Source organism: Halichoerus grypus, chromosome 6, assembly GCF_964656455.1.
Source record: "Halichoerus grypus chromosome 6, mHalGry1.hap1.1, whole genome shotgun sequence".
Lineage (NCBI taxonomy): Eukaryota > Metazoa > Chordata > Mammalia > Carnivora > Phocidae > Halichoerus > Halichoerus grypus.
Genome location: NC_135717.1, coordinates 29,480,223 through 29,503,942, shown reverse-complemented (window position 1 = coordinate 29,503,942; position 23,720 = coordinate 29,480,223). Strand labels below are relative to the sequence as shown.

At 44.9% G+C, this 23,720-nt stretch overlaps 1 long non-coding RNA gene across 1 annotated transcript; it reads left to right on the top strand.

Annotated features, from left to right (window-relative positions):
• Positions 1-23,720, top strand: LOC144382289 (uncharacterized). The gene is made up of 2 exons (XR_013448896.1): positions 1-169; positions 23,077-23,720. It is a non-coding gene; the product is annotated as an uncharacterized LOC144382289 (long non-coding RNA).

The following is a 23,720-nucleotide window of genomic DNA, read 5'->3' as shown; positions in this document are numbered from 1 at the left end:
AGGATGACTGCACTTTGAATGGGGGTGTATCTGCCTCTGATTCTTGCCTAACCATGACATGAGAGGGAAGAAAAGTAGCTGCCTGTTTCCAGCATGACTCATTATAAACAAACGGAGGACAGATTGACTGCCTCTTATCAGAGCCCGAGTATGTGCCCCAGGACTGAGGGTGAGTCAGACTGGAAGTCGCAAGTCTTTTGTTGGTCGAAGGGATTTTTGTTCCTTGCGGAAGAAGTGGATTGGGGGGTGGGGTGTGGATGGCGGGCAGGGAGTGCTATTGATTTCTTAGATACAATCAGTGACCCCACACAGTGAGCCCTGGGCTTCTAGGTGAGGTCAAATCCCCCACTCCCCCCAACCAAAAAAGGCTTCCAAATTGAAAATTAAAACTGGCCAGGACCACGTGGAAACCCATTTAGGGTTGAATCTTGCTGTGACAGTTTCACAACATTCACATATGCCAATAATCATCAAAGTGTACGCTTTAAGTATGTGCGGTTTGTTGTATGTGAATTACCCCTCAAAGAATTTTAAGAAGAAATACAATTTCTTGGGGGAATTTAGTGGTGGGGGGGGAACCCTGGCCAACCCATTTTTATTGTGATTTATCATGAAGCCATCTGGACACCCCCTCACTTCCCTATCCACCCCCTTCTGTTGTACTGCATTTGGGTGCAAACACAGGCAAAGCGCACGCACCTGAAGGGAGCATGAGGTCATATCATCATCTCACGCTGAGATGCTGAGCCTGGATCCCAACTCTGAGAGTGTGTGTTGGGAGGCGGGTTATAATTTATGCCTCCTGAAGGAAGGCAGGCGGGACAGGTAAAGCATAGGCCGGCAGCAAATTTGGAGCGCAGGCAGATGGTGGGTAGCAAAGGAAATACAGCATCCCCCCCCCCCCCCCCCGCCGAGGTCCCCACCCCTCCCTGGCAGCCATAGGCCGCAGCAGGCTGTTTATGCCCCAGGTGCCTTCATAGTTCAGCGAATGCAAGTCAGGGCAGGCCTGTCGGCGGGACTGCTGTCAGGAGCTCAGCGGGGATGGGCTGGGCCGACAGATCCCGTGCACGTGAATGACTTAACACTTGGACACCAGCGAGCGAGTGAATTTAGCGGGGAGTGAACACACGTGTGCTTTAAATGCTGAACAAGAACCGAGTGAGCCGGGCAGGTGGAGTGAGGCAAAGAACAGCAATGAGCAGAGGGCTGGCCCAGATTTAAATGCGAACGACCTCAATTAGGAAAATAGGGACAAGTGTGTGATCGTGGACTTGGTGATGAGCTGCTTCTGAAACGCACGTGACCTTTTTCTCCTTTCGGAGAATGTATGCTCGGTGGGTAGGAAGAGCGATTCTTCCTCTTGCAAATACCTGCTTCTTACCTGTTTCTTTCATGTTTCCGTGTGTCTGCTCCCACTGCTGTCTTTTGGTGAGTAAGTTCAGTGTTGCACATCAGAGTGAGGGGATTTGACTGTCACCTTTAACAAAAGGGTCATTAATGTAGGAGGGCTTTGTCTCAATTCCCTGATCTCTCAGCCAGTCACCCTCACTAAATGTGTATGTGTGTGTGTGAGCATGTCCGAGTGTGTAGGGGATGGAATATTTGAGTGTGTGTGGGCGTGTGGGTGGTGTGTGTGTGCACGTCCGAGTGTGTAGGGGATGGAATATTTGAGTGTGTGTGGGCGTGTGGGTGGTGTGTGTGTGTGTGTGTGTATTTCCTGCCTCCCTGGATTCCGAGTCTCCTTGGAAGCTATGTCCTTACCACAGTGGCTGATCTCACATATAATGGCTACATGTGTCCTTAATCTCCGAAGACGGAACCAAATTTCAACTCTTGTTTTGACGTACCCCCGTAAACACAGCCATACCTTTGTAGATCACTCTTCGATATATAAATACAATCTGTCGGAAGAATGTTTCACTCAACACGTGTTTCTCTTATGATCCAGGGTCGTCCACGTTATTATTTGGAAAACAAGGCCAGTTTACTCAGCACACATTCGTGAAGTGCCTACTGTGGGCCCAAAAGGTAGAACAGGGCCCATAGGCCGGAGTTTCGGGCTGTTTGTTCCCAGTCTAAAGGAGTCCGAAAAGCAGAGCCAGGTTTTGTATTTCTAATAATGGAATTACAGTCAAGAGTTACTTATATTTGGGAAAAAACCCCAAAAACTACAAAAAAGACAAAACAAAACCAAAACAAAAAAAAACGTGCACTCATTACCTGGAAATGACCAAAGCTTCCAAGTGCTGTGCTATGCATTTCGGAGTCCTGGTGGGGGGGGGGGGGCGGGGGGGGCTGTGAGCACAGGTTACAGAAGTGGTAAGAGTATACGTCGTGGCGAGCTGCCAGGCAAGGCCTTATTTCACATTTAATGCCTTGTAGGAATGAGATAGCGCGTGATCCGAGGCTTTCGAGCAGACCAGAGTTTGGTTGTCTTAAAAAGCTATGGCCCCCACGTCCTAGTTGTTCGGGATCTTCAGGCTAGTCACTGGGTCTCTGGTGCCACAGGGTACCTTTGAAATGGGAGAGAATTTTTATAAAAGGAAAGACGTTCTCTGGGTAGGTCTGTTTAAAGTACGCCTTAGGGCCCTTTAGGAGAATGTGGCTTTCAGTCGGTGCTCCAAACCTTGGTCCTGGGTCCCTTTCGATGGCCTCTTCAATCTGTCGTCCAAATTCAAGCTTTCAAGGATTCCTCTAATTAATATTCTTGTTTCTCTTACCACATTCTAACTTCTGTTTAACGGAAGGTTGTGTTTTGTTTTGTTTTGTTTTGTTTTTTTAACTGGACCGCCAGTACACAGACTGGGAGAAATCATCATCTTGGTTTATCAAACACACTCCCCACTGATCCATGCACGACCTGCTTTGATTTAGTTTGTTCGTTTTAATAATGCAGAAAGTACTCCTGAAGTTGGCACCCTCCGCAAAAAAAAGCTAGAGTTTTGACCCTAAGATTATAACCTACATCTAAGCCTAGGGGTCCACCCTCTCAACCCTATTACCCTGCTCCTCTCAAGCCAAAATGAACCCTCATCCTGATTTATGTGTTCAGTATTCCCTTGCTTTTAGTTTTATTGCTTCTTATAGATATTATATATATTCCCAAAAGGGTGTATGTGCGTGTATGTATATATATATATATATGTGTCATTCTTAACTTTGTAAGAAAGATATCGTGTCATATGTAACCTATATTGGTAAGATCCATCCTATTGTTGTGGGCTGCTGTCATTCACTTATTCTGGCTTCTCTGTAATATTCCATTCGATGAATATACCACAGTCTACCCGCCAATCCTCATTCCTTGGCATTTGGATTGTGCACAGATTCATGATTTTGTAAATGGTTCTTTCATGAACATTCTTGTACTTGGCCTTATACATGTGCAAACATTTCTCTTGGGTACACACTTAGGAGTGAAATTGCTGAGTTCGATAGTAGATGTGTGTCCCACGTTAGGGCATAATGCCAAACTGTGTCCTGCAGTAGGGGTCCTTACCTATACTTGCATCAGCAATGTGTATGGATCCATCCAAACCCTCCATGACACTTGGAATGATCAGACCTTTTTTTTTTATGTTATGTTAATCACCATACATTACATCATTAGTTTTTTTTTTAATTTTTTTATTGTTATGTTAATCCCCATACATTACATCATTAGTTTTAGATATAGTGTTCCATGATTTATTGTTTGTGCATAACACCCAGTGCTCCATGCAGAACGTGCCCTCCTCAATACCCATCACCAGGCTAACCCATCCTCCCACCCCCTCCCCTCTAGAACCCTCAGTTTGTTTTTCAGAGTCCATCGTCTCTCATGGTTCTTCTCCCCCTCTGATTTCCCCCCCTTCATTCTTCCCCTCCTGCTATCTTCTTCTCCTTCTTCTTCTTCTTCTTTTTCTTCTTCTTCTTCTTCTTCTAACATATAATGTATTATTTGTTTCAGAGATACAGGTCTATGATTCATCAGTCTTACACAATTCACAGCGCTCACCATAGCACATACCCTCCCCAATGTCTATCACCCAGCCACCCCAGACCTTCTTCATGTTCGCTGATGGATTTGTGTATAACATAGGACCTCGTTATGGTCCTGATTTGCATTTTTACTTGTTATGCTGAGCACCTCTTTGTATGTGATTGGCCAAATATGTCTCTTATCGCCTGAGAAATATCTATGGTTTTGCTCATTTTTCTACAACTGTTTGTGCTCTTTTTTTTTTTTTTTTTAAGATTTTTATTTATTTAGGGGCACCTGGGTGGCTCAGCCATTAAGTGTCTGCCTTCGGCTCAGGTCAAGATCCCAGGGTCCTGGGATTGAGCCCAGCATCAGGCTCCCTGCTCCGTGGGAAGCCTGCTTCTCCCTCTCCCACTCCCCCTGCTTATGTTTCCTCTCTTGCTGTGTTTCTCTCTGTCAAATAGATAAATAAAATCTTTAAAAAAAAAAAAAAGATTTTTATTTATTTATTTGAGAGAAAGAGAGAGCATGACAGAGAGAAAGATCACAAGCGGTGGGGAGGGTCAGAGGGAGAAGCAGACTCCCTGCTGAGCAGGGAGCCCAACACAGGACTCGATCCCAGGACCCTGGGATCATGACCTGAGCCGAAAGCAGATGCTTAACCAACTACATTCTCATACCGATCCTTTGCACTTCTTTTCATTTTCTTTAAGGTATCTCTTGATAAATAAAAGTTCTTAGTAGAGTAAAATGTATCAATCTTTTATAATTAATGCTTTTTATTTAAGAAATCTTTTAAGAAATCGTTTTGTTTTTTTTTTTTTAATTTTTTTATTGTTATGTTAATCCCCATACATTACATCATTAGTTTTAGATATAGTGTTCCATGATTCATTGTTTGTGCATAACACCCAGTGCTCCATGCAGAACGTGCCCTCCTCAATACCCATCACCAGGCTAACCCATCCTCCCAACCCCCTCCCCTCTAGAACCCCCAGTTTGTTTTTCAGAGTCCATCGTCTCTCATGGTTCTTCTCCCCCTCCGATTTCCCCCCCTTCATTCTTCCCCTCCTGCTACATTCTTCTTCTTCTTTTTTTCTTTCTTAACATATATTGCATTATTTGTTTCAGAGGTACAGATCTGAGATTCAACAGTCCTGCACAATTCACAGCGCTTACCAGAACACATACCCTCCCCAGTGTCCATCACCCAGTCACCCCATCCCTCCCACCCCACCCCCCACTCCAGCAACCCTCAGTTTGTTTCCTGAGATTAAGAATTCCTCATATCAGTGAGGTCATATGATACATGTCTTTCTCTGTTTGACTTATTTCACTCAGCATAATACCCTCCAGTTCCATCCACGTCGTTGCAAATGGCAAGATCTTATCGTTTAATAAAAATCTTCTACTGTAGTATCTATCTAAAAGCTATTTCTCTGTATTTTATACTAAAAGTGCAAAGGCTCTCTCTCCCAGCAGAAGAAGCTGAAAATACAGGTGGGAAGCTAGGAAGCAGCAGAACCCCAAGCACAGTGACCTACGGCAGGGGGATGGGTGAGATATCAGGGTGACAGGGCCAGGCCCTGGGCGATTTATACCCATGATTGGCTCTTATAATATTTATTAGTTGTATTGTTTTTTTTCCTCCAGTTATATCGGTGTTTCCTCCATGATCTCACCGATTTTAGACCATGGGAAAGAAAAAGACCATAATCCCATCACTGGGGGATTTTACCATACATTTTCACATGCAACTCTCTTGATACACACCTCTCATTCTCCTCTTTATCTTGACATCAGTACCCCGACCCTAGCCATGGACACTTTCTAGACATTACCTTCCTTGACCTAGGAGTAACTTCTACCAGTGTTGACCATTACCTTAAAAAAAAAAAATACAATGAACTTCTGCAAAAGAAATTATACTTAGGGGCGCCTGGGTGGCTCAGTCAGTTAGGTGTCCAACTCTTGATTTTCGCTCAGGTCATGATCTCAGAGTTGTGAGATCGAGCCCCGAATCGGGTTCCATGCTGAGCATGGAGCCTGTTTAAGATTCTCTCTCCCTCTCCCTCTTCCCCTCCCCACCACTCTCTCTCTCTCAAGAAGAGAGAATGGAAGGAAGGAGGGAAGGAAGGAAGGAAGGAAGGAAGGAAGGAAAGGAAGGAGGGAAGGAAGGAAGGAAGGAGGGAAAGAAAAGAAAGGAAAAGAAATTATACTTAGAATCTTGTGCAGTTATTGGAAAATAAGGGTAGGCAAAATAATGTCTCATTTTACTAGCCAGAGTTATGATTTCTAACATTTTGACATGTATTCTAGACTTTTTTCTATCTTTCCTTACATATGTATTATATTCCATTTAAAATGGAATTTTCCTGGGTGCCTGGGTGGCTCAGTCATTAAGTGTCTGCCTTCGGCTCAGGTCATGATCCCAGGGTCCTGGGATCGAGCCCCACATCGGGCTCCCTGCTCCGTGGGAAGCCTGCTTCTCCCTCTCCCACTCCCCTTGCTTGTGTTCCCTCTCTCGCTGTGTCTCTCTCTGTCAAATAAATAAATAAAATCTTTAAACAAAAATAAATAAATAAAATAAAATGGAATTTTCCTACATATACTATTTGGTAAGGTTGGTTGTTGTTGTTGTTTTTTTTCCTAACATTGTATCCTGCTTTTCCAGTGTAAGAAACATTTTTCTACACCATGATCTGAGGGGTACAGAATATCTCCTTGTGTGGGTAAAATCTAGAATATTCCCCAAGCATGCCTCACAGCCACCAACCAATCCAAACGGATGCTTTCTAGTGCTCTCATACCCTCAGTTAGCTTTGGGCTTTATTAAACCAATCCATACTGTTGACCTTACATTTCCAATTGCTCCCTATTAGAAGCAATGAAGAAATGAGCATCTTGTACTCTAAAGCTTTGTGCACATCCATGATCACATTCTCAGCATAACTTGTGGTAAGTGGGAATTCCTCATCAAAGAGTAAGAAGATGTTTTAACTTTTTGATAGATGCAGCTGAATTGCTCTCCAAAAAAAGGTTTTATCCATTTGTATTCACATTGGCAGAATATAAGAGAGGCTATTCTCCCACACCCTCACTAAGAACAGTGTTGTTGTCCCTTTTACCATTGGTACGCTAAGTTCAAAGACTGGGTTTCCTAGTTTGTATTTCTTCAGTCACTGTGAGGTTCAGTTTTTTCATATGTTTTCTGGACACCTGTTCTTGAGTGTGTGTTCTCCCTCTCTCTCCCTTTCCCTCTCTCTCTTTCACTCTCTCTTTCTCTCTCTCTCTCTCTCTCTCTGTGTGAATTGCCTATTGGTGTCAATTCCCCCTTTTACCCATCAAACGTTCTTTCTCTTATTTATTTTTGCGAATTATATCTGGGGAGGGTTTTAGGAAGTTCCATAAACATTGCAAATATCCTTCTAAATGTGTGTTTTGTCTCTTTGTGCTTTTGCTTTTCAGGTTTTCAAAATTGTATATGTTGTCAAAGCTTTCAGTGTTTTCAAAACTCCTTTTTCATTTGAGAATACATAAAATCCACCTAAATTTTCTTCTGGGATTCTTGTTTCTCGTTTTTTTACATGTAAATCTCTGTTCCATTGAAAACGTATGTCGGGGGCACCTGAGAGGCTCAGTTGGTTAACCGTCTGCCTTGGGCTCAGGTCATGATCCTGGAGTCCCGGGATCGAGCTCCACATCTGGCTCCCTGCTTAGTGGGGGAGTCTGCTTCTCCCTCTTCCTCTGTCCCTCCCCCTCCTCCTTCTCTCTCTCTCTCTCACTCTCTCAAATAAATAAATAAAAATCTTTTAAAAAAAAAAAATGTATGTTGGTTTGCGATGGAGCTCACGTTTTTCAAAATGGTTAGCTAGTTGCCCAGCACCATTTGTCGAAGAATATTTTCTTTACTAGCTGATGTGAATTAGTACCTTTGTCTTAATGCTATATTTGTGTTTATACTTCAATATGTCTCTGGGCTTCCAATTCTGTTTCTGTTATGTGGATTGTTCCTCTATCATATGAGTTTAATTATCACTTTATAATAAATTTTGATATTTTTTGGACAGATGCCTCCCTATTTTTATGCTCTTTGAAATTTTTATTGGCTAGCTGGCTATCCTTAAGCATTTATTCTTCCAGATGAATATTTAAGACTCTTTTGGTCAAGTTTCCAACAAACATTATATTTTGATTTTTATTGGAATCACATTATATTTATGCTCTTTTGGTGATAACGGACACCCTTACAATATTAGGGAAATGACATGTTTTACTTTACTTGTGTTGAAGTCGTTTTTCTGGTTCTTTGGTACGATTTTCTGTTTGAGTCATATAAATCCTTGGCTCATCTCTTGTTGAGTTAATTCAAAGTTTTTTGTTGCTATTGCGGATTGTGACTATACTCCCTTTCCTCCCCCAGCCCCTCATTATTCTGTTATATTAATTTTTATGGATTTTATAACTATCACACAGAACTCTTATTCATTTTAATGGTCTTTCAGTTGATTCTTTTGGAGAGTACAGGTAGACCATCCCTTCATTCAAAAATAATAATGATGCTTTTGTCCCCTTTTCAATATTTATACCTCTTTCTTGATTTCTTATCTTACAGCATGGGTTGGAGAATTCAGATGCCCGCGGGCCCAGGCAAGTAACATAAATGAGTGAATTGGGACAGATGAGGTCTTTGGCAAACAGGAGAAGACAGGTCTTGTCTGAAGGGGGATTTCCATACTTAATTCCAGCCAATTTCTGCTGTTTGGGGAATAGGCCTCATGTTGACAGATGGTCAGATTAAAAACAAAAACAAAAAAGGTATACCAAAGATCATTTTTTAATAAGATACTTAGTTAAGTATCTTAAACATTGAAAATGAATTCAAATTTTTTAAACATCAGGCAATTCAAATATAGACTGACAGGTTCAGCCCAGGCTCACAATATGCCCCACTTTGGCTGGAACTTCTAGAATTTAAGAATGTATTGAGTTGGCTCAGTTGGTTGAGCATCCAACTCTTGGTTTCGGCTCAGGTCATGATCTCAGGGTCATAAGATCAAGCCCCGACTCGGGCTCTGTACTCAGCATGGAGTCTGCTTGAGATCCTTTCCCTCTCCCTCTCCCCCTTCCCCACTCTCTGTCTCAAATAAATAAATAAAATATTTTTTTTAAAAAAGAATGTATTGAGTTGGAAAACTAGGCATTCTTGCCTTATCCTTTACTAAATTAGTAAAAATGCCCCCAATTATTTGACCAATTAGCTATTTTGTAATCTCTTGGTTTATTATTTTTCATATTTAGCCTCTGCCTCTCTCCAATTTAACAGGAGTATTGCCGGAAGAGAGAAATTTGAATTCTGTTAGCTGGTACAGTTTTCTTCTGTGCCCTGTGTGATGAATCCATAAATTTTCTATTATCAAACCATCCTTGCATTTATAATTGGTAAAATTAAACTATACTCAGTCATGTTATAGTATTCTTTCAAATATACAGTTGTATTCCATTTTCTATTTTATGTAATGATTATGAAATAGGAGGAAATAAGTTTTGGGTTTTTGGGGGTTTTTTTTTTAGAGAGAGCGGGCAAACAAGCAGGGGAGGGGCAAAGGGAGAGGGAGAGAGAGAATATTAAGCAGACTCCATGCTTAGTGCAAAGCCTCACATGGGGCTCAATCTCACAACTGTGAGATCATGACCTGAGCCAAAATTGAAAGTTGGACACTTAACCAACTGAGCCACCCAGGCGCCCCTGGTTTGAGGTATTTTTAGCAGAAAAATTCACCTATTGCCTCTCTGTCTCATACCACCACTATCTCCTACTTGTTTTCCCCGGTAAAGAGTGTAACATGACGCTTTGAGGGAAAGGAGGGGTCGTAAGACTTCATCACATCCCCTCAGATATGCTTGTGCATTGGGGGATGACAATGTGGCTTTTGTTTTGCTGGGGGAGCAAGGTTAAAGCTAGATTGTTCTCAATAAAGAAATCTTGTTTTTATAGAGGCTTCTCGAGGGCGGGAAGACTCTGAACAACAGGACGGAGATGTGTAAGAGTGTCTACCGTGTGGTTTGTAATGTGGTTCATTTCTCTGATGTCCCACAAAATTATCAAGGAAGTATCCATCTGTCTTCAGTGTGCTATAGAGCTGGATCTTTCTCTGCAGTGTAACAAACTGCTATCCAGCAGCTGGTTAGACCCAGGCAAGGGCAGCTTTATAGGGCCCTGCTCAGTCCCTCTTTTGGCCCCACTCCTCCCCAACAGGTGAAGAGACCACAAGACCCAGGAGACAGGCCCTGTAAGTAAGTGCAGGCCTGTTTGGGTTGGGAATTCTGGGGGCCTGCGTACCAGGGCCCTGTGCCCTCTGCCTTCAATACCCAGGACACCAGAATTTTCTACCTAAATGATGTTAGCCTGTACCCAGGGTTGGTGCAGGCCTCCTTCCTGGTCCGTCCTCCCAAGGGAGAACCACACTACAGGTGTGTGCACTCCTGGGCCTGATAGGGACCCAAGAACAACAGACTGTGTGGAATATAGGCAAAGCCTGGACATGTGGACCAGAGTGTTCACTCTATTCCCACAAGGCCCATTATGATGTAGGAAGGAGCTGGGAGCCATAAGGACATTCAGCTGTCTTTATACCCAACAATAATATCTCAGACTACTGAGGAGCCTGGGAGAATTATAAATCCAAGCTTGGCTTCAGAAGTGGTTAAGTATATTCATCAACAGAGAAGTAGAACAATTCTTAAACACGTTGGTCAGCTTGACATAGAGCTTTAAATATTTGAGCCATATGGCATATGGACGTCCTTTTATACTGTTGCTCCTGGCCCCACAATTATTTGGAGAAAACCCAGTTGCTGAGTTTACCCTTCGAGGCCACCTGGGGGGAGACCCGCAATAGGAAGCAACGCTGGGACTTTTGTATTTCTTTGCCTCCCACATGGCAAATTCCCATATAGTCTCTTCCCTTACAAATGGACTGAAATCACAAAAGAAATAGAAAAATACTTGCATCCCTATCTATATTGGTCTCTTAGGGTTGCCCTAACAAAATCCCACAAATTGAGTTGCAAGTTTATACTTTCACAGCTCTCCATAGTTTGAAGGCCACAAGTCCAAAATCTGGCCATGCACCCACCAGAAACTCTAGGGAAGAATCTTCTTTGCTTCTTTCGGCTTCTGGTGGCTCCCAGAAATGCTCAGCATTCCTGACATGAGGCTGCGTTGCCCTAATCTCTGCCTTGGTGTTCATATGGCCTCTTCCTTCTGTCTCCATATGTCCTCTCCTCTTCTTGGAAGGACACCAGTCCCTGGGTTTGGGACCACCCTAATCCAGTACGATCTCGTCTAAATAATGACATCGGCAAAGACCCTATTTCCAAATAAGGTCACATTCTCAGGTTCCAGGTGGATGTGGATTTGGGGGGAGACACCATTCAGTCCAGTACGCTATCCCTAAATAAGTTTGGTCTATGATGTATTGTTCTCTCCCTGTGCATTTCTGTCTCTCTTCTCAGTATTTGCTTCTCAGGGTTGGATTAGATTTGTAGAATTAATTAGGACACTTTGAACCTTCCTTAGACCCTGGAAACAATTAAATTAGATAGAAATTATGTCTTACCTTAAGGGTTGAGAGAATTTGTCCCCCCACCCTGCAAATCATCGGGGCCCAAACATTTCATCACAGTGGCCAAGAATGCCTTATCAGTCTCATCCATGACTTTTTGTCTAGTCGGATTTTTTTCTGCCTGGTCTTGAGTGAATTATGTTGTCTTATTCGGGCTAATATTTTATCAGCATAAATTTAAACACAGCATGCTCTTAGCTTTAATCTCCTTCCATGTCTTCGTTTCTAGTCCTTTTTATACTCTAGTGCTATTTATTTGGTTTTGTTTTGTTTTTTTCGTCATGCAACCTTGCCAGAAGTTCATCTCTTTTATTGGTCTTTTTTTTTTTAAAGGTGGGATTGTTTTATACTTCCCCGTTTTTTTTTTTTTTAAGATTTTATTTATTTATTTGAGAGAGAGAGAATGAGAGATAGCACGAGAGGGAAGAGGGTCAGAGGGAGAAGCAGACTCCCCGCTGAGCAGGGAGCCCGATGTGGAACTCGATCCCAGGACTCCAGGATCATGACCTGAGCCAAAGGCAGTTGCTTAACCAACTGAGCCACCCAGGCGCCCTCTTTTATTGGTCTTTTAAAAGAACTAGCTTTTGGTTTATTTATTTGTTTGTTTGTTTGTTTCAGGAGTAGAATTCAGTATTTCATCACTTACATAGAACACCCAATGCTCATCACAAGTGCCCTCCTTAATGCCCATCCCCCATCTAGCCCATCCCCCACCCACCTCCCTCCATCAACCCTCAGTTTGTTCTCTATCTTTAAGAGTCTCTTATGGTTTGCTTCCCTCTCTTTTTTCCCCCTTCCCCTACGTTCATCAGTTTTGTCTCTTAAATTCCACATATGAATGAAATATATTATCAACCCTAACATTTTTCTGTTTTCTCATTTGCTTACATCTGCTTTTTTTTTAATCTTTCCTTCTTTCCTTCTGCCATCCATAGATTTATTAGTTTTTATCTCAGTGGTTGAGTTAATTGCTCATTTCTTAAAATTTTTTTATTTGATCATAAAACCATTCAAGCTTTCTCTTTTCTCCAAGGAGTAGCCAGAGAGATGGAGGCAGTGTGAGAATGTTGTAGGTAGGAGAGAGGGCCTGGAATAGAAAAGATCGAACACACATTTCTCTCCTGGGGACCTGGCTATGCATCCAAAAAGCCAGTTGGGCAGATAATGCTGCTATATGCATTAGTGCTTGTCTACCGGTGCTTCCTGCCAAATGCTAACTAGAGGGCCAAGGTGCGGGCACCTGGGTGGCTCAGCGGTTAAGTGTCTGCCTTCAGCTCAGGTCATGATCCCAGGGTCCTGAGATCAAACCCTGCATCGGGCTCCCTGCTCAGCGGGAAGCCTGCTTCTCCCTCTCCCACTCCCCCTGCTTGTGTTCCCTCTCTCATTGTGTCTCTCTCTGTCAAATAAATAAATAAAATCTTTAAAAAAAAAAATAGAGGGCCAAGGTGGTCTCTAAATTGCTGAAGACTGAATGTTTGGATCCCCTTAAAACTCACAGTTTGAAACCTACTCCCCAGTGTGATGGTATTTGGAGATGGGAATCTTTGGGAGGAGTTTCGGTCATAAAGGCGGAATCCTCATGAATGGGGTTAGTGCCCTTCGAAAAGGGACCCCAGAGGCCTCTCTCACCCCTTCTTCCGTGGGAGAATCCCGAGAAGATGACCATATATAAACCAGGAAGTAGGCCCTCCCCTGACACCAAATCTGCCAGCATCTTGACCTTGGACTTCTAGCCTCCAGAACTCTGAGCAATAAATTCCCATTGTTTATAAACCACTGGTCTGTGATATTCTGTTGTAACAGCCTGAACAGACTAAGATTCTAGTCACGGGCTGGACTTCATCTTTCCAGCAGTCGATACTGTAATGGTGACCCTTCAAACTTTATCCCCTGGGGTTCAAGGCCTCTCTGAATCAGTTTTGTCTTATCTGAGGAGTCCTGGGGCCTTAGTGATAATTGTTTGGAGTCGCACCAACCAGCCTGAAAATGCTATGGCCATCCGTGACAGACAGCTGCATGTACTGGGCATGTTTCTCACACCCTAGTATAAGAGCCTTCTCCGACCCCAACCCCAACTTCCCTAATACTCTCTCCTCTCCTCCTGGCTCGTGAAGGAGCAGTAAGATCAAGACAAAAGGGAGCCTGAGATGAGGGTTGATTGAAAATATGAATTGTCAATGTCAGCAGAAGTTTGGGGATAGGGGCAGAGCGGGGAATGAAACACACTTTCCCGCCAGACCAGGTTACACCTGCTTCTAAGGTGCAGTGGCCGGGCATCCTGGAACCTCAGGAGAGGACAGCAATGGTCTGGGGCTGGGACACCTGACCCTGAGCCCTGGTCCCTAAGTGGAACTTGGTGCAGGACCTTGTAAATATCCTCGGGCTTTTGCAGGTGGTGGTCAGCATAAAGGAAATGCGAAGTCTGGGATGTGGAAGAATGGGGGTCTCTGCCAAGCCCCAACTGCCAAACCTCCCTTCTTTTTTTTTTTTAAGATTTTATTTATTTGTGAGAGAGAGAACACAAGCAGGGGGAGCAGAGGCAGAGGAAGAAGCAGGCTCCCCGCTGAGCAAGGAGCCCAAAGTGGGACTCGATCCCAGGACCCTGGGATCATGACCCGAGCCAAAGGCAGACACTTAACTGACTGAGCCACCCAGGCTTCCCCCAAACCTCCCTTCTTCACTGGATATAGATCTTCACTCCTCATCAGTTCATTGCAGAGTCTCAGTCCTAGAATTTCATTCCTAAAATGATGAATCATAACAAATGTCTATTGAGCTCTCCCTATGGGCCAGATAGCGTGCTTAGTTTGTTTGGTTTTTTTTTTAACTGCTTCATTGGGATAGAATTTATATACCATAAGATTGACCCATTGTGAGTGTACAATTCAAGATTCTCAGAAAATTTATAGAGTTGTACAGTCATTATCACAATCGGGTTCTGGAACATTCCCTCACTTCCCAATATTACCTCAAACCTGTTTGCAGTCAATCCTCATTCTCGCTCTCAGCCCCAGGAAACCACTAAACTGCTTTCTGTCTCTACAAAATTGTCTTTTCTGCACATTTCATAAAAACTGAATCATTCAATCTATGATCTTGCATCTGGCTTGTTTCACTAAGTGTGTTTTTGAGGTTTGTCTACGTGGTAGCCTGTATCAGCATTTTGTTCACTTTTTATTGCTGAGTGGTGTGCCGTTGTGTGGACAGACCACATGTTGTGTGTCTATGTGCCAGATGATGGACTTTTGGATTGCTCCAACTCTGTAGCTATCGTGAATAACGCCGCTGTGAGCATTCACACCTACAAGTCTGGGTGTGGACATATCTTTCCATTTATTTCGGGCAGATACTTCGGTGAATTGCTGGGTTGTGAAGGGAGCTTGTGTTTAACTTCTTAAGAAACTGTCAAACTGTTTTCCAAAGTGGCTGCACAATTTTATGTTCCCGCCAGCAATCTGGGAGGGACCTGGTTTCTCCATATGTTGCTAGCACTTGCCATTGTCTGTCTCCTTGATTACAGCCATTCTTGTGGGTACATAGCAGTAGTTGTGCTTTGTTTCTTTTTTTTTTTTTTTATGTATCTAATCCTCCCTCCCACCAACACCGTATTAGTCAGGTTAGGGTAGGTGATGTTGCAGTAAGAAACAACCCCCAAACCTCACTGGATTAAAACAGCAAAGGCTTATATCTCACTCATGCAATGTGTCCAGTGATGAATAGAGCCAGGGAGGAGGGGTGGTGCTCATCAAAGATGCTCAGGGACCCAGGCTACTAGGAACTCCTGACGTTAAAAAAGCAAACTGCGCACCAACTCCTAAAACTTCCCCCTGGTGGTGGGAAATCACTCTCACTCTTATTTTGCTGGCCAGCAAGTCCCGTGGGCGTAGTTAATGTCAAAGTGGATGAAAAGTGTCATAGTCATTTTATCATGTACCTAAAGAGGAAGGAGAATTAGAATATTTGTGAAAAGACTAATGACTTTTCACAAATACTAAGAGGAAGATATTACTGTCACCATTTACCAAACTAAAAGCTCAGAGCTTAAGTGCCTTGGTGGAGGATACGTAGCTAATAAATGAAAACCTGCATTGGGAAGCCTCCCAAGCCTGCATTCACAACTACTACTTTAGATTCCATTGAGATACTGTTAATTATGGACAGATTTTTCGAGACATCCCCATTGGGAGAGTAGGTGAAAAACTTTGGCACAGGCTTTGCTTGATCTCATAGTAGGATAGGTCACAGGTCTAGAGAGATCCATATCATGGTCACCAACTTCTACTGGATATTGGTTTCTGCCTTAGACGGGGGTCCATGTAATCCCATCTCAAAAGGTAGGGAAGACCCATATCCTGTCACTACCTTCATAACCACAGATCATATCCCTCGGGTTCTGGAACATTCCCTCACTTCCCAATATTACCTCAAACCTGTTTGCAGTCAATCCTCATTCTCGCTCTCAGCCCACCCGCCCCCTCAGCAAGAACCGAAAAACTCTCAAAAAACTCAAGACCCAAGAGCCCTGTGTGATTGGATCCAATCACATAAACTTCTTGGAAACCAATCGGAAACCAACAAAAACGCTGATGGAGGGTCCATTTTAGTGAGTAAGGCATAGCAGCAGTAAGTCCCTGGTGCCCCAAGGGAAGGGGGTCTGTGGAGTTCTAGGTACTATGTGCCAAGAGCCCTGTGCTGGTGAGGGGTGCATGCTCCAGGCTCAGACCTGGTTTGGAAACCTGGCTCTGCTGGCTGGCCATGAAACCTTGTGCAAGATCCTCCCAGCCTCAGTGCCCTCCTGTGAAAATAGAAATAATATACGGGAGGATCCTTTCCACGGGATTGCTAGGATTTAATCAGAAAACATGTGAAAAGCACTTAGCATGGCGCCTGGAACTTACTGAGGTTCAGTGGTCATGTTAATAATACCAACAGCATCATGGTTGTCATCAAAGCATTGAGGTAGATGGAGACAGGAAATTCTCCAGATTTGGTGCTCAGGGCTTTGCTGGCCTTTGATTCATGTTCTTGACTGAAGTCATCCTTGGATACCCTTACCCACCTCTGATCATGCCCTGCTTCTGTCAACGTTGGTCCAGGGCCATGTATAATACACTGAGGTAAAGGAAGGGAATTCGAGAAGAATAAGATAAGAACAGACCAGGGCGCCTGGGTGGCTCAGTTGGTTAAGCGACTGCCTTCGGCTCAGGTCATGATCCTGGAGTCCCTGGATCGAGTCCCGCATCGGGCTCCCTGCTCAGCAAGGAGCCTGCTTCTCCCTCTGACCCTCTCCCCTCTCATGTGCTCGCTCTCTCTCATTCTCTCTGTCTCAAATAAATAAATAAAATCTTTAAAAAAAAAAAAAAAAACAGACCAGTTAGGAGCAGGAGAGATAGTAATTTCCTGGAGGGTAGAAACAACATAGCACTATGGTTAAGAACACAGTTCTGCCTTTTTATGAGCTCTGTGACCCTGCGCAGGTCACTTACCCTGTCTGTCCATCTGTCTAGGAGAACTCATAGAGCAAGGTCATCAAGACAACTCTACTTTTGTCCCCTCTTATCTCCTTAAAATTTCGGGGAGGTATGTCCTTGTCTTGGCACAAGATGGAAACTTCAGGCAGGCAACATGACCTTCCCTTTCACGCCTCATTTTTACCAAAAAAAAAAAAAGTCATATGATTTCTAAGTCATAGATGAGTCTCATTTCCAAAATCAGAATGTCCTGTCCAATATATTAATCTATACTTCAAACTTTAAAGATAAGCCTATCTTCCTCTTCCTCCATCTGTGGCCCACCATCATGGCAGCTTGCCTTTGGGAAGAGGGAAATAGACATGATCTTCCCCTGAGACACACACACGAGGGATTGGAAAAGAGAAAATGCAAGGCAAAGAAGAGTGGGTGGGTGGGTGGGTGGGTGTGGAGTCCCTACTTGACTATTAGAACCAAAAGATGGTGTTGACCCCTCTCGGTATGCTCAAGTCCCACATGGGATCATGGGCGGGTACTGGAGAGTCCCCAGCACCAGGATGGTATGACTCAGACCACGAGCCCCCTCACTCCCCAAGGTGTCTGATGATCTGCCTCCAGCCTCTGTCTGATGAGGGCTTGTGGCCCTTCTAGGCCGCCCTGTGAGATAGTATCTAAGAGGATCCAACAGCCAGCTCGCTCATGTGAGGTTGCAGGGAAACACATGCGCTCTTGGCCAGAATGAGCGTTGCATTTGCAAACTTCCTGGCCACATCTCCCACCCTCTGGACTTCTCCGAAGCGAGTCAGACAGAGCTCCCTGTGTCTCCATCTCCAGCTACAGGGACGGCTCATCAGACTCTGCATAGAGTCTCAAAGAAGCTGCTCTGACCAAACTTGAGAGGCAGGCATAAGTTAAACACCCCACCTCGTGTGTGTGTGTGTGTGTGTGTGTGTGTGTGTCTGGTGGTAGATGACAGCATGGTATTTGAAAAAAAAAAAAACTTGGTAAAATCCTCTCTTAATACCTATTGAGTCTTTTATATCCTCTTTGTGGCTTAGGGATTTGTGAATGAGGGATTAAAATTTCAAACTAGGTGTAAAGTCTTTGCTGGGAAAATCTACATCTTCATCTGGTCACTGGCTTTGCAATTTCTGTTCAAATCTCAGTGTCTTGGCCGAACCTCCCAATTTACCATCCTGTTACATGTAACGTGGGGGATCTTATTCGTACTTGCCCTGTGGGGTTTTTTAGGAGATGCCTCGATATAATTGCTGGCACTAAGCAGAGCGCCTGACACTTAGAAAGAGCTCAGATACACGCTGATATGATAGTCTTGGCTCTGAGCCCCTCCCCCACCCCCCACACCGAGCGGAGGATGTGCGTTCAGTGAATGTTAATGACTGACTTGTAAATGGCTATTCCAAGGCAGAATAAGGTAAGCGCTAAATAGGTGCAAGTGCAAGTTCCATATGGTAGCCACCAAGCGAAGCCGTAGGTAGTTCTGCTGGGTGCAGTGAAGGAAGCTTCAGCAGAGTGCTTGGGATTTCAGTAAACAGAGAATGGAGCCATTGTGCGAGTGCATGGGAGCAAGCTGCTGGTACATGTTTCTGGAAGATTCCAACAGGGCAAGAAAAGGGAGTGCAGGATGAACTCTCGCTTATAGGTGGGGCTGGGCTGTTAGCGTGGCCAAATTCTGCTGTATTCTGGGCCAGCCAGGCTCAGCTGGGGATCTGTCGGCTGCATGTGATAGGAAATCAACCTCAAGCGGCTTAAACTTAGAGGGAACATCCTGGCTCCTGAAAGTGCAAAGCTCAAGGGGCAGTGCAGCTTCAGGTGCAGCTGGACTCAGGAACTGGTCTTGCTCAGTGCTGATTTCACTCTCAGCCAGGCTCCCCGCCAGAGGGGCCAGAAGGCTGTGGCACTTCCCGAGGTGCCTGCCTCCAGTGCCACTCCGGAGGGAAATTCAGTTTTTCTTCATCCCAGCATCCCCAGAGGGAGTCCTGAGATTCACGGTCACCGGCCTGACCTGGATCCCGTGCTGATGGGGAGTCCTGGGCTTGGGCGGCCCCAGCCCCTAAAACCCGACGGATGGGTACGCCGTCCTTCAGGAGGCTGCTCTTGAGTTCAACCGCCTGCCTCCCAGTCCCGACTCACCAGCTCTGTGACCCCGAGCAAGGTCACACTCTCTTGGTGCCTGAGTTTCTTCATCTGTAAAACAGAGAGTGGAATGGCCCCTACCTCGTAGGGGTTTTTAGAAAGATGAGGCTTTTACCAAGTGCTTCGACCAGCGCCTGGAATGAGCTGGCCAAGTGCTGATTTGGTGACAGCTTCTAGCTACTCCAATGACTGGACTTTGTTGCTCCATCACTTGATATGTGTCCCCAGTTATTCCAGGTCTTTCTACCCCAACTTGTCTATCGCGGTGATGTGATCACAGCACCTCTCAAGTGTACTGCTCAGTGGGGCGTCAGAGCAAAGTCATGGCCGGCTGGGACCCCAGGCCCCCTTGCTCCCCACGGGAAGGGTCCCCATGCTAGAGGGGAGTCCTTTTAATTCGGGGCTCAGTGTTGGCAGTGGAAACCCCAGCCATCCCTGTGCTTGGCCCCATAGGAGCGACCAAGAGGGAATACTACCATTTGGTCCCTTCCCTTAGGGAGTTTGCAATCTAATCTAAAAGACCAGAACACTCTGTCAAATACAGCCTGAACCAGGACCCATTCCCAGAGGGAACTGCCAAACTGACCAACTGTTTGTAGAGTGATATCCTTCCTCTACGGCTCCCTCTCAGTTATAAAGTGAGTAAGAATTTAGTAAAAAAAAAAAGTGAAGGAGACAGAATCGGGCCAAATCCCCCATGTCCAGCTCACCGGCTTCCCCGCTCCCCCTTTCCTGGACGACACTTAAAAAGAAAAAGGACAACCCTTCTTCTCTAGTACCAGCACGGTAACCTGAGAAACATCCCTTTAACGCATCTGTCCCTGTGAAAAGGACCTTTCAGTGACACTGAGCTGAGTGTATCCCGCTCTATTTATAGGCACTGTTTGTTTAATTTGAGTCCGGTCTCTAAGAATAAATAATGAACTCATCCTGGGGACAAGCCAGAGCCTACAACTCTGAGGCGACCCGTAAATCCCTTTTCCTTTCCTTCTGGTTCTGGAAGGGATTCTGTAGTTCAAAGGTGAGCCGCTTTTCTTTGCTGGGCTGGGGCGGGCTTGAGACCCAGGCAGGTTTGGAGATTTGGTTTTACGGAGGTTTTTCCTGAGGGTTCTGGGGGAGTTTTTTGGTGTTTGATTTTGAGTTGATCTTGAAGAACAAGATCTTGGATCTCTCTGTTACCTCCAAAGGAGGGACAAAGACCAAATATCTTGAGCCCTTGATTGGTTAAACGTCAGATGCAAAACGAACCACTAGGACACAGCTATCCCTTAGAAAGGAGGATGTGGCAATGGAGAAGAAAAATCCCTTTCCTTCCAGCACCCTCCTGACCCGGTAGCAGAGACTGGGGCCAGCCTCTCAAGGTACGGTACCCTTCCTGGTGTTTTTTTGGTTTTGTTTTTGTTTTTCCAGAATGTGTGATGAGGACCAGGAGCTATAGCTCACTTAAACTCTAAGTATCTAACCCCGGAATATGGTGCATATGAGTCCAAAGGAGCAAACTTGGGTAATTTGTGCTCCGAGCTTCTCCCATGCTGACCTGTTGGTATAGTGATTCCTAGAAGCAGACTCACTGAGTCTGAAGGGAATGACCTAAGGGAAACCATTGGGTTTGGTTCAGTATGTTTGTATATTATAGCTCCCCGCCTCCCATTCTCCCTTTCCAGGAATTTATCCTTGAGAAGGCAACCATCTTCTTTGGTAAGGGAAAAAATAGTGTCCATCCATTTCTTTATTCTCCCAGCATCTGCTGACTCTCTGCTCTGCGACAGATAGTGTTCTAGGCATCGGAGATGCCTTGATGGAGAGGACAAGGTGGTCATACAGTGACAAGGTCTGATTTCCTTTGAAAAGTTCAGCCTCTTTGCTGTCTCCCAGCTGCGTCAGGCTGGCTGTGACAGGCTTTCCCAGCAGACCCTGAGCTCCATTCACTTACCCATCTTCCATTCAGAAAATATTTATAAGGCTCACTCTACAAGTTAGGCACGGGGTTGGTTACCTACACCACTGGAGACAGTAGTGAGCCAATGAGGTCATCCCTAACTTTGAGAAGTTTGGAGTCCGGTGGGGAAGATGGACATTACTCAAGTAATCACCTAAATATAGATAGTATTACAAACGTTGGGGAGTCCTGTAGAGCAAAGTTCAGAGTGTCGTGTGAGAGCCCAAGAGAGGGATGGATCTGGTTGGGTAAGCAGAGAATCAGCAGCAACCGAATATTTGAGTTGCTCCGGACAGCATGCCATCTGCTGAGTACAAAGACAATTGATGTCTATCTGTAGGCATCCTTTTGAGTTTCCATTAGCTGCGTGGAGCCCACCACACTCACCTGACTGTCCTGAGGACTGTCACAGACTGGTAGGTCTTGGTGGCCATGAGGAGAGTTTGTGTCCACCAAGAGCCTGGGGGTTCCTCTGAGTCATCAGCGTATTGAGGTTCTGATGTTGATTTATGGAGCAGCCGTGGACAAGGTAAAATATTCTTCTTCTTATGAGACATTCTTCTCTCACTGCCTCATTGGGGAAGGGAGTAAACAGTATCATCCCATGTGGTTTTCACGCTATTACTCGTGAATGGTGGTCTTGCCACCCGAGTCAGAGACCCGGATGGAGAGATGGCCCCCACGTACCTCAATACAGCTTCACGCCCTCAAACGTTCACGTGCATTGGCTTACAAAAGCAAATTCCTCAAAGAAGCATTGGCGATTCCCAGGTCTCTTTCTGTACTAACTTCCGTGCAACTTGGAGCAAATCCCTTTTAGCAGAGAGCTCATTTCTTCATTTGAAAAAAAATACCACTTACCACAGTGTGTCTCTTTCATGCTCATTGTTTTGGTAGACACCCAGTTAGGGACAAATGTCAGAAGTTACTTTGCTCTTTACAAGCTTACAAGGCCATTCAGAAAAGAATTCTCCTTCACTGATTCAACCAATTTTTATCAAGTACCTACCCTATGCCAGCCACATAACCAGGAATTGCGAGGTCTGCACATCAATAGGACAAGCACCGTCCTTGCTCCGTGGAGCTCACAGTCTAGCGAAGGGAGAGAGATACTCAAACCATCGAGGCACAGGGTGATCACAAAGATGGTTTTATGCACTAGGCCAGTCAGAGAAGACTTCCAAGAAGTGGTGACATTGAAGCAGGTTCCGGGATGATGAGATAAAGCCAACTGAGAAAAGATTTAAAGGAATTCAAGATCCTAGACAAAGATCAAGGGGGAAAGGCTGTGTAGCATGAGAGTGATTGGCTTGTCTAAGGAATGACCAGAAGCTGGTATTAAGTGTGTGATCGGGGTGAGTGATAGGGAATCCAGGGCGTAGCGTGTAAATTTTATTTTGAAGGCAGAGGAGGCCTTTGGCACATAAACAGATGACACTTCAGCCTGTGCCTACCTATCTACCTGGGGGGGATTCTGTTGCCAGGGTGAAATTTTGGGACCAACAGACCCAGGACTCTTAGAACTCAGAGCCCCAGGTTAACCTACAGATAGAGAAGAAACTGATGTTGGCCTGTTTCTGGATAAGAAAGAACAGTCAGATCTAACCTTGGGGGCTTTCCTGGGTAGGTAAGGATCAAGCAAAGTGAATAAAGCACAAAACAGTCTCCTGATTGTTGCTCAGCATCCATTCCCATCACCTTTCGGGTACAGTGTTCAGAATCTTCAGGAAACCATTGCATCCCTGTTCTTGGGAATCTGGTTTGCTTAATCTAATCATTGTGTTTTTTCACCTTCCTGCCCCTATACCAAAGTGATTGGCTCAGGGATGGCCATATAACCCAGTCAAAGCCCATGAAACACAAGAAGACATTTCTTGGTAACGTCTGACCAAAAGAAGTTTCCTCTCTCTTCCTTGGAAGCTGCCAGTATGGGGATGTAAGGTCTAGATCCACTGCTACAGCCATTTGTGACCATGGAGGAAGATTCTGGAACTGCTAGATTGTTGGGAAGCACAGCATGGTGCCCGAGGATGAAGCCGACACCACAGAAGATGGAGCTGAGAGATGGAGCAAACTGAAGCTTTGGGACAGCATCAAACCCCTTGATCAAACTTCACCTGAAGCCTGACCTTTGGCTAGGCCTTTCAGTGGCCTCAGACAATTAAACATTATTTATTACATAACCCCGTTTAAGTAGGGATTTCTGAGTCTTGCAACATAAAGAGCCAATTTGATGCAAACCTTAGAATAGGTACCCAGCAGTGCCAAGGGCCTCCTCTGCACCCCGGGGCCTCTAGAAGGAAGTGAGCCTGTTCCAGAACCCAAATAAAAGGTCTCACCTCCCACTTGTCTATTTCAGGGTTTCCATGCCTCCCGTCTCCATAGCACTGTGACTCTCTTGGAAAGGCAGAGGAACCGGAGAAGGAGAATGGGGCCTGTTTCCAGGCTGCGTTGCCACGCTGAATGGCTGGGGAGGCTGGGGGGCTGATGAGAGAGAGGCAGCTTCACGCTTGACATTTCAGGATAGAGATAACAGGGTAAAAATAAACCCCCAAGTGCCTGCA